The following is a 13,097-nucleotide window of genomic DNA, read 5'->3' as shown; positions in this document are numbered from 1 at the left end:
AATTCAACCAGCAGATTCGCTGAAGTCCCAGTTCAGCAGACACGGCGCAGGAAGGAAAGAAAAGACCTGGCTCAAGCCCCACCCTGTCACTAACTTGCTGGGTGACTTGAGGCAGTATGTCTTTGGGCCTTGGTTTCTGCCCTTGTGAAAGAAGATGTTGGAACCACATGGCCCCGAGGCCCTTCCAGGTTGAGAACTGTTAAGGCTCCCCAGTCCCTTGTCCTGGGCTCTGGAACCAGTCTGGAATGGGGCACCCACATCCACCCTCTGGCTCACAGGGTCTTGGCAGAGAGGTGTGAGGGCTCCCTGCCGTCCTCACCAGGCTGTGTGGGGGAAATCATGGCACCCCTGGGAGGTTCTCAGGAGCCTTTGGAAACAGAGGGAGGAAACAGAGGCTGCGGGGGAGCCTGACCGAGAGCTCCTTAGAGGGCAAGTGGCAGCAGGGTGTACCTACGGCAGGTGGGTGCCTGGCCTACCTCTCAGGCTATGATCCAGGAGTGCCAGGTGCCAGCACTCTCCCCTCCCCTCTATCCTTCTCTCCGTTTATTCAACAGATATTTGCAGACTGCCTGCTCTGTGCCAGGCCCTATGTTAGCCACCGAGAATAATAATAGCAAAGCAAAGACATTTATTGATCTCAACTCACACTGGGTCATTGCACACATTAGCTCACTGATCCTTAGATCTGGCGCCCCCTCAATTCCATGGCACAAGATCCCAGTGGACTGGCATGGGAACCCTGCGGCTGCGGGCAGAATCACCTAGCTGGGCCTCCTGGATTTCTAGGGTGTGTGGGGCTTGGCTGGTTCCCCAGGACTTCAGCTCCCCCACTGAGCCACTGTACTTCTGGCCTCCCATCCTGGCCCCTCTTGGGGGAGATGGCTGCTGCTGAGGGAGGGGGAGGAGTACCTGCTCCTGCCTCAGTGTTCCATTCAGTCTACATTTTCTGTGCCCAATCTTCTTCCCCTTGTTGAAAGCATCTCCAAACAGCCCTGGCCCAAGCCAAAAGTCCTTGGCCTCTCTCTCCATGCCAGGTTCCCGCGATTCTGCATCCTAAATGCTCCTCCAGCCCAGGCCCTCCGCGCCCGGTGGGCATCCTTGTGTTTGCCGGCTCCTCCCGACCTCTCTGCAGCTCGCCTTTTGTCGCACCAGGCACACAGTGGGGACCCCTGCTCCTCCCCGTTCCCTGACTCCCTCTCCTGCACCCGCGTCCAGGCCCTGTGCTGGGCGCCTGATGTCACAGGGTAGCCGGTCACCGTGGAGGCTGGGGCCGGGGACTGCGCCGAAGTGAGCCGCGCCACCTCTCCCGGTGCACCCCCCAGCTGGGCGCCAGCCGGCGAGGAGCGACGGGAGCCTGGGGTGGGTGGCGAGGCGCGGACAGCCCAGGCCCGGAGGCAGGAAACCTGCGCACGAATCCCCACCAGTGCAAGCCTCGCCGACCGATGCGGGCTAATCCTGCCCGAGCACCGCCCCCGCCTCAGTTTCCCTCTCTGTAAACTGGTAAAGAAGAGTTGGCCCAGAAGGTCTTCAGGCGCCTTGTAGCTCCACTACTCAAGAAGAGCTGCACCAAGCTCGCTTTTCCCTGCGCCGCTCTCCTAGCGACTCCCGGATTCCGTGAGCGGCAGTCCCCAGGTCGCCCCTCAGGCCGTGGCGACAGCTCTGCAGAGATCTAAGAACGATTGCGAAAGGCCTCAGCCGCCGTCGCCCGTCTGCGCCTGCGCTGGCCGCGAAGCGTGCTGGGACTTGTAGTCCGATCGCCCCGCAGCTGGGGAGCCAGGCGGAGCGGTGGGGTCGAGGTGCCTACACTTCCCAGGGTGCTCCCGGGCGGCAGCGGGCGCGGGGCGGGGCCGCCAGGAGGGGCGTGAGAGTGGGCGTGGCATAGGCGTGGCCTGCGCGCCGTGGGGCTGCGGCGGCGCTGCCTGGCGTGTGCGCAAGGAGCGGGCGCGGAGCCGGCGGGCGGGCGGAGGATAGCGCGGGCGCGGCACCTGCGGGCCCGAGGGTCTGGCTGTCGCAGCGCCGGGCCGCCCCGACTCCGAGCGGCTGCTGAGATGAGTGCAGGTGGGTGCTGGGGACCGAGGGACCAACGGGTCCCCGCGCTGGCTCGCGGCGCCGCAAGGGCTGGGTGGCATTCGGAGGCTGCACCTGCAACGCCGGGGAAAATCACCCAGCGGCTCCACCCAACTTTTGCTCCAGGATTTTGCAGCCCCGAGGGGCCAGAGCGCAGCCCTCTGCCCTGCGCCCGGAGCGCGTAGCTCAGTGGCGCGGGCCGGGGATCCTTTCCCAGCGCGCCGGCCGGCGTGGCTGCGCCAGGATGTCTGGAAGGCGCCCCTTCTTTGCTTCTCACGGGGGTCCGGGTTGTTCCAGGCTGCAGAAAGCGGTCAGGGTCCGCGCGGGGGCCTGGGGTCCGGGCGAAGGGCCGGGGCCCCAGCAGACCTAGGCACGCAGAGGTGAGATGATAGGCGGGGCTTTGCAGCTGGGGGCGCCGCCCTTGCGCCGCTCTGGCAGCGCCTGGGTTGGGGGCGTCAGGCCGACCCTCGGCGCCCAGGACTCTCCGCAGCAGATCTGGGGACCCGGAGCCCGCATGTGTCAGACCCGGCCCCGACCCGATCTCTGCGCGTCTCCAGCCCCTCGCCCCTGCGCGTCGCACCCCTGCCTTTCCCGCCGCACCCACCCTCCGGGATCTGACAGCCTCTGTGGGGGGCTGGAAAAATCTCACAGCGCTGGAGCCCAGCCGCGCCTTTTGCTGTTGGGGAAACTGAGACCTAGAACTGGAGCCCTTGGCGGTGAGCCCTGGAGGCGGCCTGAGGATGCCCGGATCTGAGAGCCTCCTGGGGCCCGCACCGGGCTGAGGGCTTGTCGTTGCATTCCCGGCAGGGAAGGGCTGTCACCCCATTTTTCAGGGTGTGACCCGAGGCGCACCAGGCTTGAGTCACTTGCTTGGCTCAGGAAGGGGGGCGGGGATTCGAACCCCGGGCTCACTGACTCTTGTGCTCTTTCCTCTAAGCCTGTCGCGCCAGGGACTGCAGTATGGCCCTTGGCCATGGTGCAGAAACCAATGGGGACAACCGCTTCCCCTGAGGGAGATCGGACTGGGGAGAGAATGTGAATTTAGTAAGAGCTTCCTGTGGGCTGTAGGCCTAGAAGGGGGCGGGGGCTAAGGGCCAGGGACTCCCCTCCCTGGGGAGATTGTCTCCCTCCCCCTCCAATCCAAGGAAGGAGGGACTGCGTTGCCGGGAGCCTTTGGGAGTAGCTGAGAGCAATGGCAGGCGGTTGGGGAGGTCAGAGGCAGAACCCTTTGGAAGAGGATTTCTGAAATGGCCAACCTAGTTATCTGGGGGTGGCTGGGGAGCAGGGCACCCTGAGACTTGGCAGAACCTCCAGACACATTTATCTAATGGCAGGTGGGGATAATGGCTGGGTGCACACAGAGTAATTTTATGCTTCTTGTGGCCATAATTGATACCTGTGGTCCCCCCTGTCATCAGGGAGAGCCTCAGAAGCAGTGCTGGCATCTCTCCTCTGCATCTGACGAGAAGGGGTGTGGGGGCACTGGGGCGGTTGGAGGCAGAGACTGGGGTTTGAACCATGGTGACTGCCTGGTGGTCTTAGGCATAGGTGGCACCTTCCAGAGCTTGGCTTCCTGACCTGTAAGAGCAGTAGCATTGGTTGCCTGGAGGGGACAAGGTACAACATGAAGAGCCCCACACCTGGGAGGCCCTCGGTAGTTTGGGATGGTCATTGCTGGGTGGCCAGCTCAGCTCAGACCCTCTGAATCAATCCAGCCCTTTGGAACTGGCAGTGTGTGCTCTCCGGGCCACCTGTCGCCCCTGCCCAGCCCTGTCCCCAGCCGATGATGCGCACAGCAGGCATTCCACCCACACAGTGGGGGAGAGCAGACAGCATGGTCCCTTGTTCCTGGCATGTGGGCTCTAACGTCCGGCCACTGTGTATGTCTGGCAGGACAGGAGCTTCCATCATCAACAAGGGCAACAAGGGAAGGTCCCCTGTGGCCCTCCCCACACCCGCTGGCATTATTCCAGAGCTCAGCACTGGTAGGAGTGGCTGAGCATCATCTGGTCCAGTCTCCAGCTGCCCAAATGGGCCGAAGGCTCAGAGCCCAGGGCAGCCTGTCTAACCCTCATGTGCTGCAGGCTCCCTGTTCCTTTGGGCTGTGTGCATGTCTTCAGTTCCTGACACAGGGCACCTCCAGGATGACCCAGGTGTGGATCGAAGCCATGCAGTTGCCTTACTTTTGTTGCCTGTTGATTTCAGGTGGCCAGAGCGATTGTTTATATAGCACATGGCAAGGTGGAAGGAGATGGCATCCCATGCCAGACAGGCCTGGATCCGAATCCAATGTCCTAGCTGTGGGGTGCCCCCTGCCTCAGTTTCCCCAGTAGTATGGCCGGCCAGTCCACACATGGTGAGCCCAGCAGGTGACAATCAGTGTGGTGTAGCTTCATCTCACTGCAGCCCATGTGGTCACAAGGAGGCCAGCTAGGGGTGGGGTTGAGGAAGGTACCTGAGCTGGGGCAGGGGGGTGGTGGGGGGATTCCAGTGCCAGGTCTGCCACCAGTGGGCACCAGATCCTTGAGCAAGGTCTGTGCTCCTTCTGAGCCTAAATATCCTCCTGGGCAGCTGCTGGCCTGGCAGATCAGATTCCCCCAGGTGGACAGAGGCTCCTGAGGGGTTGTGTTAATTTGCTCCATAACAAAGTACTAAAGACCAGGTGGCTTAAAGAGAAGACACTTATTTTTTTGCTGATTCTAGAGGCCGGAAGTCTGAGATCAAGGTGTCAGCTGGGTTACTTCCTTCCAAAGCCCCTCTCCTTGGCTTGTGGACGGCCGCCCTCTCCCTGTGTCCTCGCCCCGTCTTCCCTTTGTGTGTGTCTGTGTCCTCGCCCTGTCTTCCCTTTGTGTGTGTCTGTGTCCTCGTCCCGTCTTCCCTTTGTGTGTGTCTGTGTCCTAATCTGTTCTTATGAAAACCCCAGCCAGACTGGGTTAGAACCTACCCTCATGACCTCGTGTCACCTTAGTGGCCTCCTTAAAGGTCCTGTCTCCATGCATAGTCACATCCTGGAGTACTGGGGGTTAGGACTTCAGCATATGAATTTTGACAATTCAGTCCATAACAGGGGTGCGGGGCCAAGGGCGGCCTTGTGGCTGGCTCAGCCTTCTGTTTCCATGCTGCTCTTAGGATCATGGAGCTGGAAGGGACATGAGGAATGTTCCAGCCCAAACCCACCCACCTGCACAAAGGGGGAAACCAAGGTTTAGGGAAGGAAAAGCAGCTGTCCAGGGCCAAGGAGAGGATGTGGCAGAGCCCGAACCTGAGCCCTAGTCCCCAGACTGTGGACGGTGCAGATCCTAGTATTTGGAACAGAGACACATTTCTTCACCTAATCCAAGAATGGGCAATGATGTAGCCACAGAAACATTCATCTCAGCCTTACTAGTAACAACAAAATGTTAGAAACCACCAAACCGTGGAAGCCAGTGATGGAATATGAGCCATCTGTTCCATCTCACTCACTCATTATTCAGCAAAGACGCACAAAATGCCTACTATGAGCTGATACGGTCTGGCTGTGTCCCCACCCACATCTTACCTTGAGTTGTAATAATCCCCACGTGTCAAGGGCAGGGCCAGGTGGAGATAATTGAATCACGGGGGTGGTTTCCCCCATACCGTTCTCATGGTGGTGATTAAGGCTGGCGATAGCTGGTGGTTTTATAAAGGGCAGTTCCCCTGCACACGCTCTCTTGCCTGCTGCCATGTGAGACGTCCCTTTGCCCCTCCTTCGTCTTCCGCCATGATTGCGAGGCCTCCCTAGCCATGTGGAACTGTAAGTCCATGAAACCTATTTCCTTTATAAATTACCCAGTCCTGGGTATGTCTTTATTGGCAGCATGAGAACAGACTAATACATGAGCCCACGCTGCTCCAGGCCCTGGGATTCAGCAACGGACGAGAACAACCCAAAATCTATGTTCTCTTGAACTTACATTCTAATTGGGCGGTGGGGAAGACGTATATGAAGTTACTACCCACATGAAGAATTAACTACATATGTAAAGAATTTCTAATGTCAGGAGAAAATGCTTAAGAAAACAGGTTTAATTGGCAGGGTGCGGTGGCTTACGCCTGTAATCCCAGCACTTTTGGGAGGCCGAGGCGGGCGGATCACAAGGTCAGGAGATTGAGACCATCCTGGCCAACATGGTGAAACCCCATCTCTACTAAAAATACAAAAATTAGCTGGGTGTGGTGGTGGGTGCCTGTAATCCCCACTACTCAGGAGGCTGAGGCAGGAGAATCGCTTGAACCAGGGAGTCAGAGGTTGCAGTGAGCTGAGATCGTGCCACTATACTCCAGCCTGGTGACAGAGCAAGACTCTGTCTCCAAAAAAAAAAAAAGAAAGAAAAAGAAAATAAGTGGCTGGGTGCGGTGGCTCACGCCTGTAATCCCAGCACTTTGGGAGGCCAAGGCGGGCGGATCACAAGGTCAGGAGATGGAGATCATCCTGGCTAACACAGTGAAACCCCATCTCTACTAAAAATACAAAAAATTAGCTGGGCGTGGTGGCAGGTGCCTGTAGACCCAGCTACTCGGGAGGCTGAGGCAGGAGAATGGCGTGAACCTGGGAGGCAGAGCTTGCAGTGAGCCGAGATCACGCCACTGCACTCCAGCCTGGGAGACAGAGCGAGACTCTGTCTCAAAAAAAAAAAAAAAAAGAAAAGAAGTTTAATTTAGAAAACAGCTCAGGACAAAATTGTATGTCATATACGATGTCAACTCTACAGAAACAGTGAGGGAGGCAATGTCGGGAAGTGCCGTCGGTGCCCATCTGTAAGATGTGGGAGAAGGAACAAAGTTTTCCATCTTCTGCACCTTTTTACTTTCCATGTGTTTTCCAAGTTTTCTTCATTGTGTGCCCTTTTCTTTTGTACTGAAAGATCAAATGGAAAGAAGAGAGCACACTCTGCCTCCAGCTCTGAGAAGGGCACGCGCTGGTAGAAACCCATCACTCCGGGAGAAGCCCGGCGATTCCGTTCTGCAGGGCCACTGTCTGCTGCGTGGGCTGGGGGTGTCTCCCAGCATTGAGGGAGCTTAGCACAGGCAGCTGCACTGCTGCAGATTTTCCCTGCCTGACTCCACTCTGAATGAGGTGCAGCAGAAGCCAGACCCCCCTGACCCAGAAATTCATCTGAGATTGTATCTGGAGAGGACTGCCGTTGCCCAGACATTGGCAGTCTCCGCTTAGCCTGGTCACCCCCAAGCTCTGCCCTGTTCTTCCGTGATGTGCAGGTTTCCTTCCTAACCTGGCCACTCAAGATCCTTTGACTCTTTATGGTTTCTGTCAATGAGATAGTTTGGGGGTAGATAGGATATTTTCTAGAATCAAGTCTTGAGTTTGATGAACTCTTGGAAAGTTCAATCTTACTGTCCCAGAAAAAGGTGTGTGTCCCTGACTCATGGAAAAGCTGCCTGGCCCACACCCTGGGCTTCCAGAGCATCATCTGGGTCACGGGAGACCTCTGAGCTCGAGAGGAAATTGGCAAGACTGGGAGATGAAGGGGCCTGTCTTGTCGCTGGCCCTTTAAGCGGGCACTGCCTATCCTTGAAGCCAGATCAGGCTGCTGGCCTGATGCCATCAACCAACCCCAGAGCCTAGATTCCATAGTCCCTTCCCTGCAAAGATACTTAGGGCCCTTCCTTGCTGCACCCCTTGGCTGTGCCTCTGCCTGGGTAGGGCTCCGTAAAACCTACCTTGAAGTGGGGTCTCAGGCTCACACCCAGCCCTGCCACTTGCTAGCATGATCAAAGATAAGACCTCTGTGTCCTTCTTTCCATTGCTGCCCCTCCCCAGAGTCTTGGTAGGGATTGAGGGTCTCATGAGCTGACCAGTCTCTGCCTGGCACGTGGTAGAGGCTCACAGAGGTTGTTAAAATAGTTGCAATAGGAAAACATGGGTCATGTCCTGGGGTAGCTCCTAGTGCTTGAGGCTGATCACATGGGTCCTGCAGTCATCCCCGCATGATGGACACGGCTGTCCCAGTCCCAGGGAAGCCCCGAAAGAGCAGACCTCCGAGGCTCGCACCCAGCACAGAGCAACCCGAGTCGAGCAGTCTTAATTTACTCAAGGAATTTTTCCATCGCCAGGGCTGCTCAGGGTGTCTAGGGTGTCGGGCAGCACCCAGGTGAGACAGGCTTAAATGTCGCAGAGACTGCGGCTCATCAAGTGCCGCCCTGGGGCCCTGGGCCAGATGCTCGTATAGGTTTCCTCCCGGGGTCCTCGCAGCGCTACTCGGAGCGGCCGGTGGCATCTCTACCTACGGAGGAAGAAATGCCTGCGAGTCCCGCCTGGCGCCTGGTGTCATGTGATTTGTAAATGGCAGCGCTGGGATTTGAACCCCAGTGTGCCCGACTCAGCCGCAACACGCGTATCCCTGGCTAGGCGGGCTCTGTCTGCCTATCCCCTGCCTGCATGGCTGGGCGGGCTCTGTCTGCCTATCCCCTGCCTGCATGCTTTAGCCGGTGGCTCTGGGCGATTGGTTGTTGCCTCATAACGCGTGGCTGAGTGTTGGTGTGGATAAAGCCTGGCCCGTTTGGGGGCATCATGATGGTGCTTCTTGGTGAGGGTCTCACACAGCCCATCTTCTCGCCTGGGCCGTGTTGTGTTATTCCCATTTTCCAGCTGCAGGACCTGCCAGCACAGAGCCAGGAGGCAGGACAAGACCCAAACCCGCCTCCTATGGGGGTTCCTGCCTAGCGTCATTGCATGGCCTCTGTGACTCACCCTCAGATAGCCTGGGCCTGAGAAGGACTTTCACCACATTGAGCCCATGTGCCCCCCTGGAACCCTGACCCTCTGCTCCGACTCCCCCACCCCCACCCCAAGTCCTGCAATCCCCCCAGGGCCCATCTGTTCCACTGAAGGCAGTGCCTCTCCCCCTGCTTACACAGCCCAGCCCAGCAGCATCTCCAGCCCCTCGCCTGGACCTCTGTGACCTTGGACAAGTCATCGTCCCTCTGTGTCTCAGTGTACCCATCTGTAAAAACAGGGCCACTGCCATCCTCGGGGTACAACCCTGCTTTCTTCTGACACCACCGCCCCACCCCGCCCACTGTTTGGGTGTGAGGCCTGGCTGCCATTTCAGGGACCCTGCTGCGCCTACCTTTCTCATCTGGCTCTCGAGATGCTCCCAGCTGGGTGAGCAGTACTTGGGCCTCACGCTGAGGGTCTCTGGCGTGGAGGGAGGTGCCTTGCTGCCTGTGGATTAGCAGCTTCTGTGGATGTCTGCCTAGAGCTCGAGCTAGGAGGGCAGCTGGGTCCCTCGCATCTGTGGGAAGGACTGGGGCGGAGGAGGGGGCTTTGGATTCTGGGATGCTCACTGGTCCTTGCTGGATTTGGCAGCCAGCCCTTGTGGGTGCCAGGGCTGGCTCTGGGGCTTCTCGCCATCAGCAACTTCCAGGCCTAGAACAAACAGGTCTGCTGCGGATAACGAGCTGGGTGGCTTCATGTCACTTCCCTTGGCTGAACATTTCCAAATGTGAGGGGGGCAGTCTGGGTGCCTCAGAAGATGCACTGGCTTTGGGGCTGGGCACACCTGGGCTCCATCCCCAATCGTCACTTGCTAGTTGTGTGTTTCTCCAAGCGGATTGTTTAAATGCCCTTTGCCTTAGTTTCCCCACATAAAAAGTACAGGTGATGACAGCTGCTTTTGAGGGGTTACTATAGACTCAGAGATGCTGAGTGAGAGTCAAGGGCCTGGGCACGGCAGGCACCAGGGAACGGGCAGAATGGCCTTTGTCACAGCTGTAAATACCCTTCACAGCTCAGGGACAAACCTGACGTCGTGCCCCGTGGGAGCCGCTTTGGCATCATCAGCCACACCCTAGGCTGGGTTCATAGCTTCCCCTCCCCTTCTCTGGTCCTGCTGTCTCCCCTGCCAGCCCCATCTCAGTCCTGGTTACAAGGCTGCAGCCCAGTGCCAGGAGAAGCACCGTCTCCAGAGAGCCACCCAGCTCCCGGTTTTCTCAGCACAGCATCCTCAGGAGGCGTGGTGTCTTGAGTCATCGGTCTCAGCTCGAAGCTTCATTTTAGCTGCATTCTACTGAGCAGCCCCCATCCCAGGCAGCAGCAGTGGCTCCTCCCGCCTCCGGCACGGAGCTCGCACCCTGTGCTGGAAGTTTGGGACTTTGGTTTCTCTGTGCTTAGAGAGACGAGTTAGAGAGACGATCTGGAAATGTGAGTCCAGCCAGCGCACCAAGAAAAGTGCTCAGTGTCACTGCGGCTAGCATGCTGCCTCTGTCCTCGCTGGCGTCTGTCCTCAGGGCACGATGGGGCCTGGTACTGGCTCCCCTGAAAGCCACTCAGGTGGAATGAGAGGAGGCATTTCGTGAACACCCAAGGAGTGGAGGATGTGTGATGGGTGGAACTCCGTCCCCAGTTCGGCATGGCCTCCTCACCTGTCTGCCGTCATTCCATCAGCCAGCCTGGCCTGTCTCTCTGACCCTCTGCTTCTGCAGACCTCAGTGTCCCCGGGATCGCACATGGAAAATGACATCAGTTGATGCTGCAGCTGGACACGAAGTGCCCAGAAGGAAGAATTCCAAGGAGCATCCAGACCTTCAACCTGGCAGCCAAGTTTCAAATGCCCTCATGATGTTCCAACCCCTTTGCCCCACAACTCTCTCCATTTAGGCTCCCTGAGTAGGTGCAGTGGGAACTTGGGTGCAGGTGGTTTACCTAAGAGGTGACCCGAGGAAGCACGAGGGAGGTGTGAGGAGGGTAAGGGGGGAAGGGAGGGGAAGCCAGGAAGGGGCATTTGGATGGGGGCCACCACTCTGGCAAGTGGGGACTCAGTCCCACTGGGAGCCTCTGAATCGTCCCACAGAGGGACCGGCTATGTGGGGTCTTACTCCATAGGCCCCGTCCTGTCTGGGCGCAGGGCCAGTCCTGAGTGTGAGGTGCTGGGGAAGTCTCAGCCTAGGTCCAGGCCTCCTCTGTGTCCAGCAGTCAACAGCCTCCCAAGGGCTCAGAGCTCTTCCAGAATGTCCCTTCTGTCCCTCCACGACTATTTATTAAGCACCTACTATGTGCTGTCTTTGCCCTGATCCCCCAACAGCCTTGCATTCTTCCTGCCGCCTTCTGCCTGCCCCCACTCCCCTGGAGTCCCTCCTCCTCTCTCTTTCAAGGCTCTGCCAGACTCCAGGGCCTCTGTAAAGCTTTCTTCCCATCTCTAGGCCCTCTGCTTCCCTCCTTCCTCTGAACCTGTGGACACAGACCAAGCTGGGGTTTCCTGTGGAGATTTGTGCCTGCTCCTGCCTGCTCTGCAGCCTGGAGCTGGGACCTGCCCTCTCTGAAATACCTCCTCTTGGATGGTGTTGGGGGGCTGAACAGTGGACTCAAAGGTGCCCATGTCCTAATCCCAGGCCCTGTGACTATGTGACCTCATGCGGCAAAATGACTGTTTATATGCGACTATGTGAAGGATTTTGCCACAGGGAGACTGCTCTGGATTTCAGGGGGCCTGAGGCTTCTCGCTAACGGGAGGCAGGAGGCAGCAGAGAGGAGAGAGAAGTCTCCATGCCTGGCTCTGAGGATGAAGGGAGGGGCCCCACACCAAGAAACTCGGGTGCCCCTAGAAGCTGGAAGAGGCACGGAAGTGGATCTCCCCCGGAGCATCCAGATGGCCCCAGCCCTACAGACCCCTTCACACTCTGGCTGGATCTGCCCTGGTATCTGGGGACCCCAGATCTCAGCGTGGCCTGACTCTCCGTAGTGTCTGGGGACCCTGGGCCTTGGCACAGCTGGACTCTCCCTGGTGCCTCCAGATCCCGGGTCCTGGCGTGGCCTGATCTCCCGGGTGCCTGCGGAGCCCAGGTTTCTTGGTACATAAGCAGCTCTGGGAGGAGATAGGGGTGGTCTCATGGAGAGGTGGGGGGCCAGGAACCAGTCCAGGCCATGTACCCCCTGAGCCTTGGCCTCCTCATCTCTGTTGGGGTTGGGCTTGTCCTAGAGGATCTTTCCGACTCTGAGTTCCTGTGTGGTTTGGGGCAATGGACACCTTGGGATGTAGCATTTGCTTCGAGGCAAGCAGGACTCTGCTGTGCATGCCCACGGGGGAACGGCTTACGCGGTTCCCCAGTGTGGACCCAGCACCGTGCTGGGGCCCTGCACTGCGATGTGCTTTCACCCTATAATCCTTACATCAGATCTCCTTGCTCGGGACTACCAGTATTCCCACTTCACAGGTGAGCAAACAGAGGCCCAGGGAATTAGGTAACTCTCCCGAGGTGATTCGGCTGAGAAGCACCGTGCCAGCTGCAGAACCCGCACTCTTAACTGTGGTGCGCCATGGCCCCCCTGCGTCCTGAGCGGCTCCCTCACCTCCTGTGGGCCCTGCTTCACTGTAGGCCCAGAGCCCCCTCTGGAATCCAGTGGGGAGGCCTCCGCAGGACCACAGTGCTGCTTAGGTCCCCTGCAGCTGCAGCCCTCTCATCCACCAGCTCATCCTCTCCCCTCCAGACACACTGGGCCCTTCAGAACCTGCCTGGCCCAGGGCCCCCGCAGGAGAGCTTCTGCTGCACCGCCGCCAGGTCTTCCTTTTCTCCCTCTGCCCCTGCCTCCTGCCACCCCAAACCCCTTCTCTGCCGGGGAAGGTGCGCATGGTGGGCTTTGGTGAGGGGTTTCTCCCCCAGCAAGGTCGGGCCACTATCCCTTGTTGCCTGCCCACCTGGGCCTCAGGGAACCACACCAGAGTTTGGGTTTGGTCTCCAGCTGGGCCCTGACTCATGCCCCCTCTTCTGGGATATTGGGCCTAGGGCTGACTTCGTGATTAAAGGGCGATTCACCCATTAAAGAAAGGGTTTTGTGCAGGTCCGTGCCTCGCTCAGGGAAGATGGCACAACCAGAGTGCTGGGCAAAGGCCACCTGTGAGTGTCTAGGGGCTGCGGTCACCAGTGACCACAAGCTGGGAGGCTTAAAGCAAGAGAAGGCATTTCCTCCCAGCTCTGGAGGCCAGCAGTTCAATGTCAGTGTCCGAGGCTAAACGGCGCTGGCAGCTCCCTCGGGGGCTCAGGGGAGTCTC

General features: G+C 58.5%; 1 protein-coding gene across 3 annotated transcripts in view; it reads left to right on the top strand.

Moving 5' to 3' along the window:
- Window positions 1-1,910: 1,910 nt before the first annotated feature.
- ABLIM2 (actin binding LIM protein family member 2) overlaps window positions 1,911-13,097 on the top strand; it is a 193,398-nt gene continuing 182,211 nt past the window's right edge. For 2 of the 3 annotated variants that reach the window (XR_010156426.1, XR_010156436.1), the window contains exon 1: window positions 1,912-2,058. The gene's annotated coding sequence lies outside the window, so the exon portion shown is untranslated. Of the gene's footprint in view, window positions 2,059-13,097 lie in introns of all 3 variants that reach the window. The other variant, XR_010156438.1, reaches the window with a different exon arrangement.

The sequence above is a fragment of the Pan troglodytes genome, chromosome 3 (genome assembly GCF_028858775.2).
Source record: "Pan troglodytes isolate AG18354 chromosome 3, NHGRI_mPanTro3-v2.0_pri, whole genome shotgun sequence".
In the NCBI taxonomy this organism is placed as follows: domain Eukaryota; kingdom Metazoa; phylum Chordata; class Mammalia; order Primates; family Hominidae; genus Pan; species Pan troglodytes.
The sequence above is the reverse complement of the archived record's forward strand: the minus strand, read 5'-3'. Positions and strand labels throughout refer to the sequence as shown.